A 25,831-nucleotide genomic window follows, 5' to 3' on the forward strand; every position below is an offset into this window, starting at 1 on the left:
ACTCAGACCAGCTCTGGGGAAGTTCGACACCCCACAAGGCCCGTGGGAAGAAGTGGCCATTGACATTCTGGGGCCTGTGCTGGACAGCAGAGGAGTGAATAAGTACATTTGTGTGATAATTGACAAGTATTCCAAATGGCCGGAAGTGGACATACAAGAGTCGATGGACACGGAAACGATCCTTAAGTTCCTAACCTCGGTGTTCCTCAGAGAGGGAATACCCAAATCCATTCTTAGTGACAATGGACCGCAATTTGTGTCGGACAAGTGGGGGAGATACATGAAGAGGAATGGGATCAAGGTGAAACACACGGCTGTGTACCATCCGGCTTGCAACGGCCAGGTCGAAAGGTTTAACAGGGTGCTCATGGGCTCCATTCAGGCGGCCATTTCGCAAGGAAAAGACTGGGAGGTGGAAGTGATGAACATGCTGTGGGCCTACCGGATAACACCCTCGGTGGTGGGGTACAGTCCGTTCCAAGTGCTTAGGGGACGTCATCCCTTCACCCGGGACAATGTAGCATGGAGGGAGAAGACCATCACCAGCAAATGGTCCCCAGCGGTGGTGCAACACAATCTGGAGAAGGCCCAGAGGATCTATGCAGCCCACTATGACAAGCGACGCAGCACGAAGGACACGGCGTTGGAAAAAGGGGAGTGGGTTAGGATCAAACTCCCCACTCTGCAAAAGAAAGGCGAAAGTAAATTTAGCCAGCCACTACAAGTCAAGGAAGTGCGTGGTAGGGCGGCCCTCCTCAGTGACGGAAAGGTCTGGTCGCAAGACCGCATGGCCAGAGTCAACAAAATATTAGTCTGGCCCAAGGTTGAGGTGGAAGAAAGTAGCATGAATGACCAGGAGGCCAGAGCCCTCTCGGAGCAGGGCACGGACAACCACGAAGAAAGTGCAAGGGACGACAGTGAACCGGAAGCCCGGGGAGCCAGGATTTCCGAAGGCCGTGATGCACAGGCGAATGCAGAACAGAGAGCAGATGCGAGAGAAGCTGGGGTGGCCCGAGGAGAGACAAAAGTGGGAGAAAACATGCCGGTAAGACACACCCGCAGCGGAAGGGCAGTTATTGTGCCCTCTCGTTATAGAGACTTTGAGATGGAAGGACAATAGCTGGGTGCTGCCCTCCCAGGGTGCCCCACCAAGACTATTCACAGTTGAAGGACATTCAACCTGGTGGGCGGGGGACGCTTCAACCTGGTTTTCATTAAAGGGGGGAGATATGTGGTGTGCGCTCTAGTCTATGCGCGCATACGCGATGACGCGGCGCGCACTAGACTAGAGCGGAGAGGCGGCGCATGCGCAGGAGGCATGAGAGAATAGGCGCGAAGGAGAATAACGGCAGTTGGCGACCGGAGCTTGGGACAGTTAGACGCTCGGCGCCCTTAGCTCTAAGTATTCATAATTTGATGTGAAATAATAAACCAGTGTTACTCACCTTCTGCTCAAGTGTGCTCTGTGGGAGAACTAACATTACAGACTGAAACCGACCCTGTGTGAGGGTTAACAAATAGAACAACTCAATTGGGAATCATACCCATGAACCCACTCCTGTGTAGGGGCTGCATGTAACGCTTTATGGGAGAGGAGACGTACCCAAACCCATGACCATTCCTCATGTAAGGGAGAATGTTGTACAGCTAACCACCAAGGACAAGACCAGGACATCCCATGGGCAAGGAAACGTAAACTGTGGAGGCTGAAAAACATATGCTGTAAACATGCAACTATTCATACAGAGATTCATGTAAGGCAAACTCTCCATACATAAGAAAAACAAAATCACTATAGGAATATGTAAAACAAGTAGCCCCGCCGGTGAGCGACCTCTCACCCGGATTATGCTAGAATTAGGTTAAATGTAAGCAGCAGACACGTGGCCGGATGGATCAACTCTACAACATGAACGTCAAATTTCAACTTGACACTAGATGGCAGCATAACACAGGGCAGAGAATACTGAAAAATAATAGCTGTGTAAAGACACAATCATAACCCACAGTTCAGAACATTGCCACGCCGCACTTGAGCAAAAACAAACAAAAAAGAAGCGTGCCATCTCCAAGAAAAACAAGCATTTACAATGCAATGGTTTCGCCTTTGGAAAAGTTAGAGCTATTGGCATTGTAAATGACAACATTTGTATTTATGTGTTGGTTTTGAAAACAGATAAATAAATGGCATTGTCATTTACATTGCCAATAGCTGGCTATTCTGAACAAACCATTGGTATCCGGCCTGGCACTGAAACGAAAACAACTCCCAGAATACCTTAAATAGCTAAATGAAACCTCAGAAGTAGAAACATTATGTCCTGACTACACGAGAGAGGCTGCAATTGTAACTGCGAGGGACAAATACCACTGAACTGGGAAGAAGACGGTGTACAACTATAGTGGAGGAATAACAACCTCGTACACTACTGCATACCACTGTGCTTTGGATCCAGGAACACCACAGGCCCAGGTTTGGACGCTACTTCAGAAATGCCACAGCACAGAAAGAATAACATTACCTAATGTACTTGCGTAATGTAGTTGGTGCTCATGTAAAGCACTCCAATACCTACTTTTGCGTTATTTAAAACTGCCCAGAAATAGAAGCGGGGTTGAAGTCCTGGCAACGTGTTACAAATGCAGTTCATTAAAAAACTTTTTTCTTGTTATTGAGGCTGCAGAAACAGCCAGTCTCGAGGAGCAGCGTCAAGCATGGGGAGTAACTGTGACGGTGAGTACGCTGTATTCTGGGTTAGTTCTTTAGATGCTTACCGTGCCGCGAGAGCGGGGACGGGGCTTCATGATAGGAGAATAAAGACTCTGCAATGGACAGAGGCTGGTAATCTATAAGAGCGGCATACGTGGCATTGTGTGAGGAGTTGGGCACGAGGTGAGACATACCCTCCTATCTGAAATGAAAGAAGAGGTAAAATGACCGTGCCTCCAGGAATGAAGAGAGATGGAGGCAGACCTTGCTATCAGTAATGAAGGAAGAGAGACCCTGCTACCTCTAATGAAGGAAGAGAGACCCTGCTACCTCTAATGAAGGGAGAGGGAGACAGACACCGCTACCACTACCCCTCACGATAGAATAGAGAGGCAGGCATCACTTACGAAGGAGGTGGAATGCAGAATCTTTTACAGCATACGAAAACGAAGGAGGGCGATGAAGACCCTGCTATTAATAATAAAGGAATTGGGGACCCACCCCACTAATGTTAACCTGCAATACAGGTCAGTAATTACATATTCATCTTCTGCGGGTCATAACATTGAGCCCTGCAAGGCCAACTCCGATTCCTATGCTTCGGAGGTGGGTACAATGAGCACCATTGAATTGGGCAGTAGTAACACCTGTTGTTTACAGCATCTAGAAACAACAGCATTGAAACTTTATGTAAGAAGTTATCATTGCTAATAAAAGATGAGGAGGGCCTTCTACCACTGACACAAGAACAGGAAACAGGAAAATAAAAAAAAACGGAAAACTGACCCACTGACTATTGGGCAGGATGCAGGCCACACTACACTACAGACAGGAAGTCAAGCACAGCCTGCTCCAATAATGAAAGATGGAATAAGACGGAAACACCAGCGATGGACAGAGGAAGTAAGGCCACCCTGGTGGTCCATAATGTTATAACATGGTCTGCTACGAACCATAATGTACACTGTGTTCTTTCTTAGAAGCCCAAACTCATTCAGTGAGCTCTTGCTTTCCCCTCCCCTCTCCGCTTAAGGGTCATTGTGCACAACCATCTAATCTGCGTGTGAATTAGCAGCCTCATATGCTGCAACAAATAAACTGAAATACTATGGTAGAATGTACGCCATAGAAATAGGTCTAACATAACATAAACGTGCAGTGACTGACTCTCGGGAATGTATCAGCTCACTGCACACTTCTCGATGTGTACATGTCGTTTTTATTTTCAACATTATCATATGCACCCGGGGGTATGAATTCACTTTATCGACCTTGTCATTAGAGATGGGCGTACAAATCATTGCAGCTGGTGTATTTATCCACTCAACAAGCCTTCTTTCTTCAGCTCTTTCTTGTTGCTCTGACCAACAATGAGTTATGTTAAACAGGGGCCGACAATGTCACGGACCATCGCGATTAAACAACTTTATCGACCTTGTCATTAGAGATGGGCGTACAAATCATTGCAGCTGGTGTATTTATCCACTCAACAAGCCTTCGTTCTTCAGCTCTTTCTTGTTGCTCTGACCAACAATGAGTTATGTTAAACAGGGGCCGACAATGTCACGGACCATCGCGATTAAACAAGAACATTAAAAAATAAATTTCCCAAAAATACTCTATACGTGCTTTTATCCGAATTGCATCAGAGATACATATCAGGTGTACATTGAACAAAGGGGTTGAATCAAGAACTGCACGTGAATGTGGCTTAACGGCGAGAGCGGCGACTTTGACGCTGGGAAACCGGGTTCGAGTCTGGCGGGAGGCTCAAACATCCTGTGATTCTGGGCAAATCTCCCCGAGCCTAAAAACGAATGTGTCCGTCTGTAACGTATCTGGTGCTCACGTAAAGCGCTCTGATACTTTCGGGTCGAGTTCACGTTATATAAAAAACATAAATCGAACATTCTGAGGTTTAAAATAAAAACTCTTTTCTCAAGCCCACTCGTGAGTTAACATGGTGCGTAGGGAACGTTTCATGTTCCTTCTTCGTAACTTGGGCGGGGGGGTGGGGGATGTTATGACTTCAATTTATTTGGGAAGAGATGAGGAAAGAGCTGATGACCCCCTACAGGGAACAGTTTGGTGCTGTAATTGTTCCAATTGCCTTTACAAAGTGCTTACTGCCCCTGACGAAGCGCGTGATTGGTTCTCGCACAGGATCGATTAGCACGTCGGGTGATCCGCCTCTTTCTAAACGACCATTTTCTCCCATCTGCAGATGTAACCGTTTCTTCAGGAAGTGCTCCATTCACGAAGGCGCCGTCCCAGCAGGAGTGTCGGCTCAGGACAAAGGGCGCCCAAAGGCAGACAGATAAGCGCCATTTACCGTTAAGCACTGCGAATTAACTGTTCCTGGTCCAAACAAGCACCTACGAGGACAGGGGGGGGGCGGGAGAGGACACGAACGGCGGGAGAGGACACGGACGGGGGGAGGGAGACGGGAAACGTGCACAGGACAGCGAGGGGAGGGGGGACGGCGGGAGGAGGGACACGGAGGAAGGCAGGACAGCAGCAAGCACGGCCCGGCCGGACCAGATTCGGGGGCGTTCCCGGCTGACGTCGCGTGACGTCAGCAAAAGCCAAAGAATCTCGGGAACGCCCCCGAATCTGGTCCGGCATTGACGGACAGGCCCCTCGTCCAATGGCTAGGCTCCATTTATGGAGCCAGCCAATGAATGACGAGGGCCGACCCAAACCCACACTACAGTTCTCATTAGATTTCTCCTGCGCAAAAGCTGCTTGCGCAGCTTTTTGCAGTCGAAACCTAAAAATGAGTCTCAGTTCCTGTTGTAAAATCACAGTTGCACTGATAAGCCTCTCAAACTTGTTCTGCCAATTACGAATATGGGAATATCTTCATGTTAGCCTTTTACCGGATGAAATGAAATTTTGTACTTGTAAAGCACACTGATACCCCAACTGGTGTGTCCTGGCGCTGTAACGCATACCGCTGTGGAACCCTTCCTGGCTTTTCCCTGTGAAATGTCCACTCCTGGGTGTAGCATTGTTCTGTGCAGTCTAGTGCTTGGGAGGGCGGAGCCAGGAAGGGGAACAGGAGGAGCCGGGACTGGCTGGTGGGCAGTTAGAGTAGGGACAGGGAAGATACTGGATGTGTGTAATAAAGCTCCAGTCAAAGACCAAGCAGAGTCTGTGTTTACTTGTAGCACGATGCTACAACTGGCGACGAGGATGGGATGTGCATGAATGCAACCCACAGAATCTCAGGAGAGTGCCCTGTCCCCCTGCAGCGTCGAGAAAAGGAGCTCGCTGCCGTGTGGTGCTGCTGCCTGAAGACAGAGGACAGCAGCAGGTGACCCTGCTCCTCCAGTGACCGTGAGGAGCCCAGAGGGAGCCGCTGTGACGAGCGCTGAAACGCTCGAGAGAAGAAACTGTTCGCGCTGAAAGCGCGAGTCCCGCCTGATGCGTGCAACTTGGCACCCTTAAAGAAACAGGAGTCGGGAGCCCACCCCGACCCTGCCTAACGCCCCCAGAGCGAAACGAAGGTACCTCGGGGTGGAGGACGCTGTCCCCGAGAGACTGCTGGCCAGCGCCGCTGAACGCGCTGGAGCTGGAACCCGGGTGCCGTCGGAGGTCGGAAAACCTCACGCCCGATGCGTGAGCTTTGGCACGCTATCGGCGTAGGAGAGCGGGAACTTGAAAAGCAAGGTGGGAGCCCACCCCCACCTCACCTGGTGGTAGCAGAGGCCGAAGAAGAGTGAATCCTGAGGTGTGCTGCCCTTGGAGCTGCCGGCCGGTGAGTCTCGAATGAACTGGAGGTGAATGAACCAGGAGAGAAAGCCTCGTGTGTGCCTGCAGTGACGGTGGCCATCTTGAAGTCAGGCACTTTTCAAGACAAAACCCCTGGTTGTTGTAGATCGGCCATTTTGAAGTCAGGCACCCAGCAAAAGAAACAAGCATTGTCAAGAGCAAATAAACAAGCATTGGCGAACAGAAACAAACAAGCATTGATAAGAGCACATAAACAAGCATTGGTAAATAGAAAGAAACAAGCATTGTCAAGAGCAAATAAACAAGCATTGGCAAGAAGGAATAAACAAGCATTGGCGGGCAGAAATAAACAAGCATTGTCAAGAGTAAATAAACAAGCACTGGTAAATACAAATAAAGCAAACACAAGAGTCGACACAAAACAAACACGAGCGGGTGCAAGAAGTGCAACAAACAAACAAGCCCGAGCAAACTCAAGAGCTAACAACACGAGCAAGCACGAGCAAAGACAAGTACCAAAATAAGCTTCAGCACCACGTGAAGACAAATAGCTGCAAAAGTGGAAGGAGTCAAGAAAACAAATGATCCTGAAGCAGGAGCAGACACATATAAAAGAAGTCGTCTCTCATCAACTGAGTGACTGGATAATCTGCATTAGCTTGAAACGAAACGCAAGAACACTGACAACGTTGACACGTATCACTACGGAGGCACCACCGACCACCTGCAGTCGGCACGCAACATCAAGGAAAGCGGGAATTCGCAGAGCCACGAGCCACGTATGGTACAGCTGAATGGTGGCCAGTTGCCCTCAGAAAATCCCAATCCAACTCACAGAAGCATACCGAGACAGTCGCGCCAAGGACTGACTACATACAGTAGTCGCCCTGGAGCGCGAACCTTACCACAATTCAAAAGAAGACAAGATGAAAGTGAGGAAACAGTCCCGTGACCTCGGCATGCCAGCACATTCCACCATCATGTCGGTGAGAGAAGAAACACATACATCAAGCCCCTGCATTGGAGTGCCACCCCCAGTGACACAGACTAGCGACCAGAGCCTGGGTCCGGAATGGGACCGGTGGCTGGAGTCACTGGATGCATTTCTGGACGTTATCGGAGAGCGAAGAGATAGTAAATGTCTACTACTACTACTCCAATTGGTGGGCCACGAAGGCCGACGCCTGATCAGAACCTTCTCAGCGAAGGATACCGGAACATATACGAAACTCAAAAAGGCGTTATGTGCTCATTTCATCACGAAGGAAGATGTCGATCATGAACGCATTGCTTTCAATGCAGCACGGCGGGAACCAGGAGAATCCTTATCAAACTTTGCGACGCGGTTACACAAGTTGGTACGATACTGTCAATTCAACACATTCACAAATGAGGAAGCTATCCGCCTGCGGGTGATTGAGAGCTGCTCAGAACCGGACGCCCAGCGCAAGATACTTCAAAGGCAATTCTCGTTGAAGGAAACTGTCAGGAGGGCCAAAGCTGGAGAGCGAGCCGAAACAAGAGAATTGTCAAGAGAGTTGCACATCAACACAAGAAGAGAAAATAAGCGAAAGGAGACCTTCCTCAGGTCTGAGCATAAGATTCAAGAGGCAACTGAAACCAGAAAACGGAAGGGCAAAGGTAGACTAGAGACAAGACAGTGGGAGAGGCAAAGTGACACGAAACACTCTGAGTCAACAACGCGAAGACAAAAGACTGGGATGATCCAGAATCATAACAGCCGCACAGACATGACCTCGGGGAGTTACTCAACTTCAAGGAGTCAATCAGCAAATGGAACAAGCTATTCTGAAGAAGAGTCAAGTGAGATAGCTCACGGGGATGGAACCGATGTCAGCCTGCTCAACGAGCATGAAGAAAAGACAAGCTATAGGATATCGGACCAGTCATGTCAACTCTGGGAGCCGGTACACGAGCACACCCGAGCAATTTGCGGGTCACCGACTTTCACAGACAAGTCCAAGGAACTTGCAGTCGTAGAAAACACCACTCCCCGGACACAGACACCAGGGCTCCCAGCGAGCCAGAAGACGAAAGAGACATCACAAAACTGGGTGATTCACTCCGACACCAGACAGTGAGAGGCAAGTACACTCAGGACGCCCATGAAAGTGAGAGAACTGGGAGGAGACCAGTGACATCATATGAGAAGGGCAGCAACGAAAAACCTCGGGATCGAACAAAAGAAATACACGCCTGGCTTTCAGACAATTATTTCACTGAAACAGCATGGAAGACATGGCGAGACACATACCCCAAGAAGTATCCCACAGACAACTCTAAACCTGAGAGACGTTTGTCACAACCTACCCGTGCAAGAAGTGCATCAGTCGAAACACATTTGAAAGAAGGGTCTCATAGAAAAGCAGCAAGAGATCTCTCTGATTCAGAGGACAGGTCGGTACAATCACTGAGGTCAACAGAGTCAAGTTCACGACAACATCCATGGCACCGATCACCTGAACGGACCTTCAACCCAGAGACTACTTCACTCATCCAAAACAGCATAGTGCACGTAGGTGTCTCGGAACATTTGATTACCCCGCCAAGCAACTTGTCCGGTCTGTCGCGATCATATCCGGACTTGAGGAGGATACCATCACCCCTGACGGGGTTTGCGAGGCAGACTCCAAGAGTTGTCAGAAAAGAGGCGGCCATATGGAGCACTACACATTGGCGTGGGAAAGGACTATCTCATCACTCCGTCAAGGAGACAAGGTGTGTTGGCGAAGATGGGTCCACATCGCGGAGACAAGAGGGGGCGAGAACGGAACATATCCATACTCCCATACCTGAAGAGTTCAACATTTTCAAACGCGAATGGGAGCAGAGAGGATCAAAAGAGCCTGATAACTCCGTGCTCAATGAGCTCAACATTTACGAATGCGGGTGGGAGCTGAGAGGACCAACAAAACCTGCATATGAGTCCCAAAACCGAACCAAGACACCCAGCACTCTATCCTCCAATATGCAGTATCGTGAGCACAAGAACATTGATGCCCTTAACCGAAGGAGTATAGGAAGTGAACGCACAAGCGGATGCTCAGGAAAACATGTGTCACGATGGAGAACGGACTGTCACTGCCACACCGAGACGTCAGTAGTCACACAGCAGAACGAAACCATAACAACTGTGGAACCTGAGAACAAGCCGTTCACGCACAATGTCTCACGCTTTCAAGAACGCGCTCCTGTGGTCAAAGATGTTTGTGGTGAGACGACCGGAAGATCGACCAAAGACGGACCCATCACTGATTCGACCCTGCTGATGCTTGAGGACAGAACTGAGTCTGAGCTCATGCATGGAGCCACCTTCCTGTGGCCCAAACAGACTGTCTGCCGACTCATGGGGCTGAGTGAACAATTGCGAACTTGGTAGAAGTTAATTTCATTTTGTTAAGAAAGGGGGAGATGTAGCATTGTTCTGTTCAGTCTAGTGCTTGGGAGGGCGGGGCCAGGAAGGGGAACAGGAGGAGCCGGGGCTGGCTGGTGGGCAGTTAGAGTAGGGACAGGGAAGATACTGGATGTGTGTAATAAAGCTCCAGTCAAAGACCAAGCAGAGTCTGTGTTTACTTGTAGCACGATGCTACACTGGGCACCCTCAAGGTGAAGCCAGGCATCCCAGCGCTATTGGGGCCGTTGTGGAGATTAAGCAAGCTATTGCCCAGAGTTGCAGAGTGGGACCCATGGTTAGAACAGGCACCAAGTTGAGAATTAACAGGTCCAAGGAAATGAAGCCCAAGACCCATCGAGGTAGGAATTGAACCCTGGTCCCAGGCCAGACCTCTGCATCAGGTTTCTGCCGCTCTAACCATTGAGCCACACTTATTTGGTAGTCAAAAGAAAACACAAAGATAAACTCACCACCGGTGACCAAAACTGCATCCAATGTCCTCTGTAAGATGATCAGACCGATCAATGGAATCATGAGATGATCCTCTTACTCTGTAGAAATCAGAGGAAAACAGATTGTGGTACTGATGAGAAGACTCATGGCAACCTATTCCGCACCACAGAAGAAGATGTGGTTTGCGTTTTGAATGTAAAGCAATAGCAGAACACATGAGGCCGGTCCAATCTCAAGATGGCTGCACGTTCAAGAGAACTCTCTTGGTGCAAAGCGTCCAATGGCAAGCAGCGAAGACTCCGGAGGACGTCACAGAAAACTCCACAGCTCCATGCGACATCACGGACCAGGTAAGGTGCAGGAGCTGTATTTTGAGTTTGAAAGTGGCAGTTGCAAAGATCAGGTCTCAACATAGACCAAAAATCAAAGCCCAAGAAAGAAAAACAAACTAACTCTCACCTGACTGTCCTTTCACTTGACTATCACCAGGGGCTAAAAAAAGGACATCTGTGTGGCATCAAGCACACTCTGCTACCTGGTACCACTCTGTCAGCCAAAGACAGTGAGAGCACAACTTTTAGCAAGATTTAAGTCTCTGTGCAATGACCACAGCTTACCCTCGTGTGAAGTGACAGCATTGAGATCGTCCACAGATGACAGTAGGTATCTCTGCTCCAATTTAGATGTATGTAGCACATGAAATCATTATGTAGGGACCTCCAAAGTTTCTCCCACATTTGGCAGCTTACCAACTTCATACAGGACTGTGATGTATTCCTATAGGTTCTGTATCGATCCCCCTATTCCTGACCCTATTCTGGTTAACAAGTTAACTAGCAGCCATCCCATGAGGCAGAAAACCCCCATGATGCAGGAACCGTTATCTGATTAAGCCACACTACGGCACAGGAACGTGTTATCTGATTAGGTCATAACGCTTGCCTTCTAATTAGACAAGCGATATTCCTCCAGCCCCTGATAAGGCATACGGAGTTCTCAAAACAAATCAAACCTATGACAACCTGGGAAAAACCCTGCGGCCATTGTTTTGATTTGATATGAAATGCTTTTATGATTTTTAATATATGAGAAAATCGAATAAAGCTTTTGAATTTGAATTTGATTTCACCGAGAACTTCAGCAAAAGAATGTGCTAACGACCAGGTCGTATGACATCCTTATTGACGTATCTATGTCCATCCTTACGTCAATCTCGGCACCTTAAAGGTATAAATATTACCGATATTGCCTATGCAAACACACGCGGTGGTGACGAGATCGGAGCAGCCAGACTTGCCGAAGCCCAAAGCAGAGCAGACCCCGCTGGCGCAGCCCCGCCTTCCTGACGTGCTGAGAACGAGACGCTGCTTTCTCCTGCCGAGAAATCCAGCTCCGGCGCTTCCGGGTAGCCCTCGCAGGCAGCCTGGAATATCGAGACCAGAGACGAGAGATACCATCCCTCATTCATCCTAGATTCCAGGTACAGAACTGAATAACCCCTTGCAGAGAATTCTTTAGTCAGTCACTTGGCAAAACAAACTTAACTTAAACTGCTACTTTCTACTCCCGCCCACGTATTAGGCTTAGGTCAGGTACATCTGGGGTAGGCGTAGTTAGAAACACCAGTTGAGTACGATTAGTCAAATGTATATGTGTATGTATCTATTTTATCCATTTTAAACCATCATATGGCTTAGAAACCATATCAATGTTTTTACAGTATTATTTTATACTTCTGCTTCTAATGTATGCACTTTACTTAACCATAAGTATTGCAATAATATCGATCCATTTCTCTTGTATGAGAAAAGAGACTGATCAATAAATAACATCTTTTATTGAACACGCCCGTCTCTTCCTTTTCTCTACAATCTGGTGAGACTAAGAATGCACGTACTGACTGAGTAAAATAAGTTGTCTTTTGTTTTCACACGACTCTAGAGATATACTCTTGATTAGGGGAGAGCAAAGTTGTCATGTTCTATGGTTGTCAGAAACTAAATCCCTTCTTGTCTATCCAGGGAGGTTCAACTCCTCCTTGCCTATTCGAGAAAGTTTCTAGTGAACTCTGAGCTAGCTGGCAAACCCAAAACTTTAAGTCTAATATCGACAGTTGTAGACCTAGTTAACGTCTGGTCTAGGCCTATACTATTGAAGGTATTATTCCAATGCGCAGAGCCTATTGGGATAATAGGAACTACACTACAGGACAGATGCCCATGAAAATCTTGATATGTGCTACATTCAAGCACAGTGTTTACAAGTTGAAAGTCATTACCAAAATCTTGACATGTGCTGCATAGAAGCACAGTTTTTACAAATTGAAAATCATTACTAAGGAGCAATCGTCCCTTGACTGCACATGTGGCAAACACACAGTACAGCATGCTTTCTTTCGGGCTGTCCAATGTACAGGATACTGGTGGGGTTGCAGAGTATGCTGTACAAGTTAATTTTGAACCTTTTGTGGCATCTTGAGTTACGATGATTCCTCTTGTGCAGTTTGTTGTATTGCTTCTTGTGTGCTTGATGTAACGTCGTTTTGTAATTGTCTCCGCTAGTAAGACTTGTGGCTCCTTCTCACCGTCTTGACTGGTTAAAGATGTCATTTTTTGCTTCCTTGACCAATTGTGGAGATCACTACGCAAGTGGGAAAGTCTCCAACTATCGCTCATCACCAAAATATATTGTGCCTTGTGACACAAGTAGACGCTAGTAACCAAGTAGAATTCATAAGTACCTTTATTCAGTAGCTGGTCCAAGTACATCCAGATGGTATACAAGTACATCAGATAGGTAGTCTAGGTAAACAGGTGAAGTAGATGTAGGTTAGCCTGTAGTCAACCCTTAGTTCTTAGTAACAGCAAACTGCACCAGGAGCAGCCTACCTGCTGCTCATCCCATCTCTAACTATCATTCCTCACTCACACAGACACCCAACATTCCGTGCATCATTGAATTCTCAACATTCTACAGTAAACATACACACTGGCTTAGCAGCAGGAAGATTGGTAAACTACAAGAAATAAGTAAACGATGCAGGGCATATAACATTCCGTCTCTGTGGCTTCAATGTAGATTCCCATAATGGACAATTTTATATACCCATGAATTTTCTTATGCTAATGAACATTCCAGTATCATGGACAACTTGATGTCCTATTGAGTGGTAATTCTAGTGTTGGTAAGTGCAGCACAGTGACTCTTCATAGAGGTGTGACTCCTACAGAGCCTGGTTACACATGGGGCACATTCATAAATCTGTTCTTGTGATGATGCTTCCACATTGTAGTTGATTCCTTACATTTTAGGGATTAGCAAAGAATCACACAAGTACAACATGGAGACTACATAGAGTAATCCTATATGACCTTATACCCAGGTTGGATTTGTACCAGGGAAATATTTCAGCATAGCCAAATTAAAGTCAAATATGAATTAGTACATATAAGTGTTTTTTCTCTCTACAAGGAAATAGTTTTCCCTGGGGACAAACTGCATTGCCTAAAATCTTTTTTGAGATTGGCGATCTCCAACAAAAGTTCCACTCTGGAAACACACTTCCTCCTGCCTGAAGCACAAGCAGAACCATATGTGTTACAAGGATGGAAACTACCTTCAAGCTGCATGTGATACTCACAAGCATACTAGTTGTGGCTGCTAACCTATGCTCACCTATTCAATATGGGTGTCATGCAATTCAGGGTGAATTTCCACAATTGTAAGTGTGACTTACAAACACTAGAATTCCTCCAACCATGATTTTGTGAGCTACGATTAGGATTTTACATTAGAAAACATAAATGCAAAGAACCCTTGGTAATCAAGCCTAAAGACACTTACATGGATTAGTATACCAGGGTCTTTGGGCCTTCAATAGGGAAACTAAGCAGGATTCGGAGAGACCGCTAAGAGTTTGGAGATTACAAGTTGTTGCAAAACATAAACATATTATCAAGGCTCACTGAGTTGCACACACTGTATTTGAGAGATTTGACTTTAAACCTTCCTGCTTTTTTCTTTAGGTTATAAGTTCATCAGATATTCACCCAGTGAAGGGAGTGATGCTGATTTCCTCTCCTGCATTTTAGAAATGTGGTCCTGACACCAGAGAGATTAACATAAAAATCTGTAAATGCATCAATTCATTTACTAAGGCTTTCTCTCTTTCTGTTCAATATTCTATCAAATATGTATGATCCATACCATGATTACTGGTGGTTGCAGTTTAAATATTTTAAATATTTTTGCTTCATCCGCAGGGCTGATAATGTGAAGGTTCTGCTTTTGGAGAATGATTCCCCTGAAGGAGAGCAGAGTTTGCAGAGCTTCAGCACCCATCATGCCAAGTTAGAGGAAAAGATCAGAGAACTCCAAGGTAATACACTTGAGCGTATTAGACCAGGCCCATACTACAGAGTAAATTCAGGCATGTTAGAAGGTTGTATACGGCCATGGTCATACATGTAGAGAGCATATTTATTCACACTCCTGTAAAGTCCTAGCTTAGGCCAGGAAAAAAGCTAGTTTAAAAACAGCTGTGCCAATGGGAGAAATAATAATCATGGCACCTTACATACTTTAAGCATCTGTTTAGGGCTCTAAAACCACCAGAATGCAATCTATTAATTGGTTTAAAGTATACAAAATTGCACTGAAACTGTAGATCCACAGTAGAACCAACTGTGGTAGGTGACAAAGAACAGCAGCAGTAGTAGTTAATAAAACTAAGGAGCAAGCTACAAACTCAGCAAAGGCAGCAACACTGCAGGTTTCTGTCACACACCAGAAATAGTATTGTCAGCAACAGCAGCTTATCTGTCACAGTGACTTGGTACAGCTCAGGAGTATGCTGTGCAAGCTTCCCTACCAGGTAGAGGACAGATAATGCTTGGGCATCAGATATATAACGCACACAGACACTTTCTCTTGCGAATTCTTTCACTTTCAATCACAGTTGCTGGACCTCATTGTGTGAAAGGGAGAGGGCAGGAGAGCGCCATACCCACTACTATGTAGAACTACTGCTATCTCCCATTGAGCTGATGCATTGTCTGGCTGCCTAGCGCCATGCACACATCTTTCCACCATAATGCAAAAGGGTGTGTGTCTATTTATGAGAGTCTAACTCAGGTTTTGCCCTGGAAGGGTACTCTTCCTAAACAATACTATGGTGAGACTAAAAATGCTACCCACTGTGTATGTGTGTTGTATAGTTTACCACAGTTGCAGATGTTTGGAGAAAATACTTTTCACCTCCTTTGCGCCTGCCTCAAAGAGGCATAAATGTTTGCCACAAAGCCCGGTCTCCCTCAAAAACAATCGGTGGTAGCATGGAAAGGCAAATGTACTACTCCTGCGGATGCCTCCTTGGTGTAAAGTACCTCAAAGCAGGGCAGAGCGCTACTTTGTGTTACTTTAGGGCTACTTTCCATAATGCAATCTGTTTTGTAGTGGAAAGTAAATTCCCAAATCAACTCTTTGTGCTGGTTTGTGAACTTTTTTGTGACTTAGGGCCAAATTTGTAATAATTTGCACCAGTGTAAAGTTAATATAGCATTTTGCTACAAAGTTAGAAAACTTGAAGAATCTTCTGCAGAAGTGGAAGCTGTTTGAGTGGGATGAAGCTTGAGAAACAGTTTAAGGCACTGAAGGATGAGATCGTTCTGGCAAATTATTGATGGCAGAAGATCTGAATGTGCTGTACTGCATAACTTTTAATGCTAGCAACTGTAGTTTGGGTGCAGTGCTCTGCCAGAGGGAAGATATTTAGAGCACTATTGGGGTTGTATCAAGGATCCTGTAGCAGGCGGAAATACAGTATTTAAATATAGAGAAGTTACTAGTTTGCTGATGGAAAATTAAAACATTTAAAAGCTTTGTGTGGGGAAGGAAGTTCACGTTGTTGTCTGATCACAGACCTCCTATCTGTATTCTGAATGTTGATGCCGCAATGAACCATCGGCCTCCTGTACAAAGGGTTGTTGTATTAGCAAACCCTCTGATTCAGGAAATCAGAGGGTTTGCAAATGCTAAAACCCTTTTATAGGTCTTGCCTACACAGCACATTTGCTGTGCTGCAAGACGCATCATTTACAATCCAGTGAGCTTCCAACCCACCCACATATACCATTAGTTGTTTTTGTTTTTCACTTTCCTTTGCAGTCTTTCCATAGCTTAGTTCCGTAGGCTTCCCTTCATTTCTCCTGTTAGCTCCTCCCTGGAGCATTGACCAAGTACATGTGTTCTCCCTCATCTGTGTTCCTCCTCTAGTTCAATCCACTCTACTTGACTCCACACCACTCTACTACACATAGTCCCACTCTAGATCACTCCACTCCTTTAAGTGCCTTGACACCCTCGGGTGAATGTTTTGCGCTCTATAAATCGCCATTTCATTTCTACATCACTCTACTCCATGGCACTCTACTCTACGCCACTCTAAAATACTTCACTCAAAGCCACTCTACTCTACATCTCTCTACTCTAAGCCACGCTGCTGCACACAAATCCGCTCTACACAACTCCATTCTGATCTACGCCACTTGGCACAATGCCACACTACACCACTTTATCACTCTACTCTGTGCCACTCCCCGGGACTCTACTCTATGCCACTCCACTCCACCTTACTGTATACCACTCCACTCTCCACCACTCCACTCAACGCCACTACACTCAATATGACTCTACTCCATTACACTCCATGTCACTCTACTCCATGTCATTCTACACCACTTGACTTATTTATTCTGTGCCACCCTACTTTATGCTACTCTACTCCACACTACTCTAAACAACCTCACTCTACACAACACTATTCCACGCAGCTCTACTCCAAGCCTCCCCACCCCACTCTGTGACACTCTACTTCCCACTACACAGTGCCACTCTATGCCATTCTTCACCACTCCCCATCCCTCCACGCTATGTCGCTGTACTCCACGCCACCCCATTCTATAACACTCCACTCTACTGTATCCCACTCTACTCAACGCCAATCCACTCTGTCCCACTCTACTCTACGAAAATGAATGTATGTGGGTGCTGCACACTGTTATGTTAAATTTAAGGGCGTTTAGTCGGTACGTGTGCTACCTTTGATTGGTGCCTGCTACACCATATGAAACAAATGTATAAAGCCTGACACCTGAATGGCTGCCAGGACTCTTGGGTGCACAACTTAATGAGCGAACTCTTAATTCATTCAAACACTTTTGTTTATATTTTCAACCGTTGCTTTTTCTATATGCATTCCATAAGCATGTTCATCATCATCAAACATAAATTGTCAATCATATTTACACATTAATGAAATTTACAGACATAAAACAAAACAATTCCATAACATTAACCCAATGCATTTCGGGACCTTTCGTGGCCCCTTCGTCAGGGGTCTGTCAAAGACAAAAGTAAGGAAAAAGAAAACGTATTACTTTCAGTGCTTATAAGTTTCTCAGTTACTTACAATAGCGCATATTAACTATTTATTTGCAGGTCACATGGTGTCTCATTACCTGAGCTCAGAACCTTTTTTAATTTAGGAAATCACGTTACATGTTTAATTCTATTTATAAGACTAACATTTTCACAGCAGAACAGTTTTTTGTTTAACATTAAGCTATTAGTTTAAGATTTATTTACATGGATTGATTCAGAAATAGGCTCTTCACTAAGCCTACCTACCGGTGTCGTAAGGTTGCTTTTAGTGATGAACAGCTTTTCTATTGAAAAAGAAAAGATTGAATGCAGAGCAGTTTACTATGCTGCATTTAAATACATGTTGTCTGTGCACATTGCCATTTATTAGCTGAAATTGTTACCTGCGAGCCTATGCGTAACGCGTTGGTCTCGCTTCTGTGGCCAGATAAATAAATTCTATACTGAAAAAAAGGGGAAAACCTATTTTAGTCTGATTTCCTTAAACAATATAAAAAGTGGTCTATTTAGCGTGTTGGCGACAAAAGCCAATTATTACCTGTTAGGAAGACCGTATCAAAGCCTTTCTTGTTCTTTAGACGAACAGCCTGTACCAACCTGTTTAGAGGTTAAAAGTACAGCTTTAATATACATGCACTAGTCATTTATCTTGGTGCTAACACGCCCTACTTGAGAGGTCGAATTCACTTTACCTGCGGTCCGCAGTTTTCCCCTTTTTTTCAGTATAGAATTTATTTATCTGGCCACAGAAGCGAGACCAACGCGTTACGCATAGGCTCGCAGGTAACAATTTCAGCTAATAAATGGCAATGTGCACAGACAACATGTATTTAAATGCAGCATAGTAAACTGCTCTGCATTCAATCTTTTCTTTTTCAATAGAAAAGCTGTTCATCACTAAAAGCAACCTTACGACACCGGTAGGTAGGCTTAGTGAAGAGCCTATTTCTGAATCAATCCATGTAAATAAATCTTAAACTAATAGCTTAATGTTAAACAAAAAACTGTTCTGCTGTGAAAATGTTAGTCTTATAAATAGAATTAAACATGTAACGTGATTTCCTAAATTAAAAAAGGTTCTGAGCTCAGGTAATGAGACACCATGTGACCTGCAAATAAATAGTTAATATGCGCTATTGTAAGTAACTGAGAAACTTATAAGCACTGAAAGTAATAAGTTTTCTTTTTCCTTACTTTTGTCTTTTCTTTGACAGACCCCTGACGAAGGGGCCACGAAAGGTCCCGAAATGCATTGGGTTAATGTTATGGAATTGTTTTGTTTTATGTCTGTAAATTTCATTAATGTGTAAATATGATTGACAATTTATGTTTGATGATGATGAACATGCTTATGGAATGTATATAGAAAAAGCAACGGTTGAAAATATAAACAAAAGTGTTTGAATGAATTAAGAGTTCGCTCATTAAGTTGTGCACCCAAGAGTCCTGGCAGCCACTCTACTCTACGCCACTTCATTTCACTCTACGTCAGTCTATGCCACTTTAATCTATACCATTCTATTCTTTGTCGCTCTACTCTATGCCACTCTATGCCACTGTACTGTACGCCACTTTACTGTACACCACTCTACTCTACGCCTCTCCATGCCACTCCACTGTAGCCTACGCAACTGTACACTATGCCACTCCACTCAATGCCACTCTGTTTTACAGCACTGCACTCCACTGTAAGCTACTCTACGCCACTCCACTCCACACCACACCACTTTGCTCCACTGTCCTCTACGTCATGCCACTAACGTTTGGCCCTGGTGAACAGCAACCACAATAGCTTTCACATTTGCAAGACCTATTGGCTTTGCCAATGCTCGTTTTTTGTTTTGTTTTTTCAAACAGGCTTTATTAGTTTTTACGGGTGCATCATTACATTGTTGAATATTACTTCATACATGTTGAGTTTTCATTAATACAAGTCTCACATTATATACGTATTATGTCTTAACCCCTTCCTTGCTGCCGTCGGCCATTGGCCGACGGCAGCACTACCTCCCCAGTGCTGCTGTCGGCCAATGGCCGACGCGGCCGTGCCCGTTTTACGGAAGGGCCGCACTACAGGAAAATCGCAGCCACAGGAAACGGGTTAAACTTGTTACATAGGATATTCAACTGTTAGTGTGCAGAGTCACGCTATTCCATCGGAAACAAATTCCCATATATTCTTGTTATAACATTACAGCATAGATTACATGACTAAGGTATGTATGGACTAAAATCCAATGCGACCCGCCTACCCTATCCCACCCACGTACACCCAACCCATAACAAAGCAAGTGCTGCTGTGTAGGTACTATATAAATAACAAAATACAAAATGTCCCTGTAGGAATTATTTCACCATTAATATCTAAATTATTAGTTAGTCACCTAAGCAATCAATTGTTTAACAGAAGCAAGGATGAAACAGAATTAGACTGTTCTTTATTATTCTGTTATAGATAATCTTTTATAAATAATTTTTCTTGTCTTACACACAATGTACGATATGGCAACAGAAAATACTACTACATTTGCAAAATCAATTAACAGTAGTATATGACAACTTTTGCTAATCACATGGAAAAAACCAATGCCATGTTCTGGAAATTACTTTTCATGATATAATCATTAGAGATTCAAATGATGATACATCCATAAGCAAAAAGATGTCAAGCGTCGACGTTTCGGTCCCCGTTGGTTTACATAATCCATAGGACCATCATCAGGACCATACGTTGCACATATTAATCAAAGACCTCCAGCCGGAAGTCCTAAGACTTGAAACTCCAATATCCTATTGTAGATGAAGTCACAGTATCTTCACCTATATCGTCCATAAACGTCGAAATCCGACCGCCACCCAAAAAAAAGGAGCTTTGCACATCACTTAGTTACGTAGGGGGAGCACCGCCGTTACTGCCCACTCGACTTCCGCGTCCGGCTGTGTAGGTACTACATTTTATTCCTGTAAAGGTACCAGGTGTTAAGTACTACTGATTGCGGTAGGGAGGAAAGGGGTGGGGGGGAGAATTGCAATGCGAGAAGCAAATAAGAGAAAAGAGTTAGGCCCCCAGCGCCTAGAGACCCTTACGGGTGATTGTGCGCTTTACAAATGTGGATTATTATTATTATTATTATTAATTAGCTATCCACATTGAGTACATTTGCTATCAACTTAGTCACTATGTGAGGAGGTATTAATTATCCACTCCACTATTTGTTGGTGGGGGTTGTGAGTCCCCTGAGACCTCCTCCATCTCTGTTTTAAAAAGTTCTATCAATTGTGCCCATTCTAAGGATATTGGACGCTATCGTAATCCCCTATATTCTTCCTGCTGTAGTCCCTCCCTTTCTGCTGTTGCCCAAAGGATGACCTCTTCTCTCCATTTACCCGTGCGTGGTGGTGTGCGTGATGTCCAGCGCTGTGTAATCAGCCTTTTTGCAATCATCAGGGCTAAGCCCGCAAAGCGGCGCAACAGCTTTGATTTTTGGGGGAATGGGAAAAGGCTCAACAGACCTGGCTCTAGAGTGTCCCAGGACGTACATTCCGTTAAGACGGACAGATTCTGTATTATCTCACTCCAAAACCCATGTAATGCCGGAAAGGACCACAACATATGTATGAAATCAACATCTGGAGCAGGGCATCTGGGGCAGTTCGGGGAGGCGGTAGTATACATTTTGTGTAGCGTTTTCGAGGTGAGGTAGGCTCTATGCAAAACAAATAAATGTATTACTTTCAATCGGCAATTACGAGATACCTTTCTAGGATGTTCTAACATTAGGGTCCATTCCCTATCTTCTAAATCTCATGGCAATACAGTTTCCCATTTTTGTCTGAGAAGTCCCAACGGGACATTCAGGTGTTCCCTCAGCCCTCGATACAACCACCTAACAACCGACTGCCATATCCCATTATGTGAAAGGATTTCAGCAGATGGAAGGTGGGAGGTTCTCTTTGGTCCACCAGCCAGTATTTGCAAATATAGCCTGTAATCGCAGTGTGGAAAAGTAAATTTTGCCATGTTCTGTGTCCCTACGTGTCATCCATCATATGTTATGTGTGCATGATTAAATATGCATATGCATTCCCCATGTTCGATTAATGACGCAATTATAGTTGTGTCCACCTCTAGTATGCCAGTTTCCAGTTCTCGTGAATACTACGAATATCAGGCCTATGTAAAGCTACGTTGCCACGTTTCTCAGTGTGCACGTTATTCCATTATAAAGTCCCCGTCTCTAGGCCTCGAAAGGGCCCGGACGTCAGATTCAGCTCCTGTCTCCTGAGCCCTCGCTGAGGAGCGATACAGCCCCCACCTGTATCCTCGACCCTTCACTTACATCCTGCCTTGCAGTGCCCGGTTCAGCTGGCTCTGCCTCTGAGTCTGCCAAAAGTATGTTATGATTCCAGTTATCAGTTCAGTCCTCCTTCTCTGCATTCCTAAGCTACTGAATCGCATCAATAGTTTCCGTCATTGTCTAGCCTTTCCGTCTCCACGTTAGAGAAATACTGTATTTAATGGTCATTCCATATTCTTTATCACGTACTACATGTAGAATAATGCATGGTCCAGTCTTAGAATCAAGTTAGCCTTTCCCCTCCTGACTTATAGTTTATATCAACATGTTCTCTAAACATCAGATACTAGATACTGTTTAGGTACATGTCGCCCTGACTCTCCAGACTTCAGTCTCTGCTCCTAGCACAGAGTTCATAGCCCCAGCTTCTCTTAGTAACACGTCATTGCTAGTTTGCGCGCACCATCAGGTTAGAGGTCCCGGCTCCTCAGGTAGCCCCCTCCATGGTTTCCGCCCCATTCATGACACATTCTGTTACGTTTGCATCACATGTCTATGTATACGCCCTGTTACACCTCTTTTCCCCCTTATCTTTCGCGACTGCTACGCGTCACGCCTTTTGCTCCACCCACTGCTACGCCTATTGCTATGTGTTTGCGCTATGTATATATGCTCATGTACTGTTATTAAAAAGTTATCCTTTTCCTTGTCCCGATCCTGTCCCCAGCAGCGCTGCTGGGCCCTGCCATCCTATTCCTATGCAGGTTGTCCTGTTCCTGTCCTTTATGCTGTAATAAACCTGCGAAACTCCTACTACCTCGAATCTTGACTCTTATTTATTGAGCTATCTGTTATTCATTTATACATTCAAAAATAGGGTATTATTTATTTATTTACCACATAATGGCGCCCGAACAGGGACTTGCCCTTTCCCCACGCGTCGGTGAAGCCACGCCGACCCCCTGACCCTCTGCAGCCGTGACGGAACCATACCGTGCACATGCAGATATTTCTGCTTCAAGTATCCCTCAGGCCCACGGAGGAGACGGAGGAGGCGGTCCAGCATCCAAACGAGACGGTGGAGGAACGCGGCGAGTCCCGACCAGAGCCCAAGCCGAGAGTCCAAGGTCCGAGGTATCCGGAGGTCCACCCGTAACTGAAGTCCGAAGTTCGTCGTCCGTCGTCGTAGCAGTCCAGTCCGATCCGAGGCCTTCCGTTCTTGCTGCCCGGTGAGTACCATTACTGGGGTAGTATCTAGACAGGGTCAATCTAAATTGACTCTGGTCCGTGGGTTGGTGGTACACAGACTCACAAACGAAGTGTTCACCTAGGTGGATACGGGTCTTGATGCGTCCCTTTATGGGACCGGTATGTTCCGTACTGTTTCAGCAGTGCATCCAGTAACTCTAGTCTGTTCCGTTCTCGAGAAATTCTTGTGTTTCTGTTCTCAGTATTCCAGGTAATATTCTGTCCGAACTGTTATGTTATGATGTTGTTCAATGTATCTCCAATGTCGTGGTATGCCTGAATTGTTCTCCCAATTGTTATTGTTCCTCGTGTATTGTATTGTGTTCCGATTCAAGTTTACAATGTCTCTCTTTTCGAGATTACGTCAGCTAAAAACTAGAAAGGGTTTGTTAGAAGAAGCAGTTCCTGTTCCGCCGAGGGACAGTCCAGGTCACTTTATGTATCAGAAGCATGGTATAAGCGCCATATTGTATCTAGATTTATGGGTAGAGTATACCAAACAGTTAGAAGAAAAGTATAGATGGCCCGTATCGGGTACATGGGATGCCGAGTGCATCATGCGAGTAGAAGAAGCATTATGGAAAAAGAAAGCCAGACAATCACAGAAAGATGCCATCGAGTTATGGCGTAAAGAAGCTCATAAGAGAACCGAAAAAGAAATCAGAAAGTCAGAATTAAGTAGAGAATACTTGGAACGAGCCCAAGAAAGGGAATTAATCGAGATTGGTGAACGAGTTAAAACTGAACAATCAGACAGACAGAGGCATGCCCTTGATAGGGGTATGTATCCTCTCTTTGCCGAGGGCTTGCCAAAAGCGACCCCAGAGGCATCCAGTAATTTCCCGCCACCCTTAGTTCCGACTAAGCTACGTCACAAACAGACCGCAGCTGATATTTTTATTTCGTCCTATTTGGACGACACAGTCCCAGAATATGCAAATCCTGTTCGCGCTCCACCAGTCCCTGTAAATCAGGCACTTCCCGCTCCTCCAGACACCGGAGTACCTGTTACGGTACCCCCGGTCCAGCCCGCCATACAAGTCCAGCCTGCATTTCCATTTCCCACTCTGCCAGGACGAAGAGCCTCAGTAGACGATTCTAGTTTAGGGGCCGCAGGGGGAGGTACTCCTCAAACCCCGCCGCCACACAAGCGTTTAACGACAGCCGAATTACATGCACAAGCGTCACAGCGTACGCCCAGACATCAGACTGTAGCAGAAATAAGAAAATCCCTTGCCGAATGCGGCTATGATCCAGTCCCAGGCGAGGATAATATGGTTTTATATTCATTCCGCGTAAGAAAGGTGGCCGAGTATCTAGTCACCTTACCGAATATGAAAGAAGATCTAGACAGAATATATCGTTTCATCCGTACAGGGGATGATCCAGAAAGCATTAGCGAGGCCATGTCTCAAAGGAAAGCCGAGATCCAGCTCATGATATTAAAGTTTCTGATCAATTGTCTAATAAGAGAACAAGATTACCCGTCTAAAGATCCGGCCGAAATGAAAATCCTGACAAGGTGGAGTGATAATATAGCCGAGGGTAAGCACAAGACCGTCGGTGCTATGGAGAGTATGTACAAGAAAATCCGTAGAGAAATAATAAAGATACACGAACAACGTAAAGCAGTACAAGTAAGCGAGAAAGAAAGTAATTCTGATACTGAAGAGGTAGAGGACGAGAATCCCGCCAGAATAGCGTATGTAGGAAAATCTAGATTTCCAGATCGCCATTTACGCCTAGAACACAAGTCTATTTTTCATTCTCCAGTACCAGAACAAGGTTCACTAGAACAAGTGTTTCAAGCTACCGATCACATTCTGAAATCACGAATCGGTTACAGTGAGTTAAGTACCATGCATGAACAAGAACTAGCCCGATCAGCAGTCCGATGGATTACTGATTCTATCACTTTTCCAGACGAAATAGTGGCACAAATGTTTCTGAAAATGCCCCCAGCCGAACAACGACTGGTGGGTATGTATATGATCCAGCACCTCATTACTTTGTATGAGGGTCAACACTCTGATCCAGGTCCGTTACATGATGTCCTGAACGAGTTACTCCAGTATAGATGGAAAGGTTTAGGTACCGACTTAATTAGTGTCATTCTAGAACAGCGTCACAAATATAGAACGTTTCTGAACCCACATTTTGTTCATGTCTCACCCCCAGAAAGTAAACCATTTTACATGGAGAGACAGAATCCGTTACGAGAAGTCCACCCAGTTAGAGGAACGGGTGGCGAACTAGAACGAGTGTTTGTTTACACTCCGATTACAAAGATGGAACTCCTCGAGATGAAGAAATTAATTCCCTGTCATGACAAAGATCCAGCAGGGTTCCATAGAGAATTAAAAGACATGCTCCGTATGGGAGAATACACGTATCCAGATATAATTAAAATGTTAAAGGTTCTGTTGCCCGCAGGGGTGTATGAAAAGCTCAAGGAAAAAGAATGGGAGGTGGGGGAGAAAAAGATCGATTGGGCAGTTCTAGAAGCTGAAGACAAGGCACGAGTACCAGGTA

This window comes from Lissotriton helveticus, chromosome 5_1, assembly GCF_964261635.1.
Source record: "Lissotriton helveticus chromosome 5_1, aLisHel1.1, whole genome shotgun sequence".
In the NCBI taxonomy this organism is placed as follows: domain Eukaryota; kingdom Metazoa; phylum Chordata; class Amphibia; order Caudata; family Salamandridae; genus Lissotriton; species Lissotriton helveticus.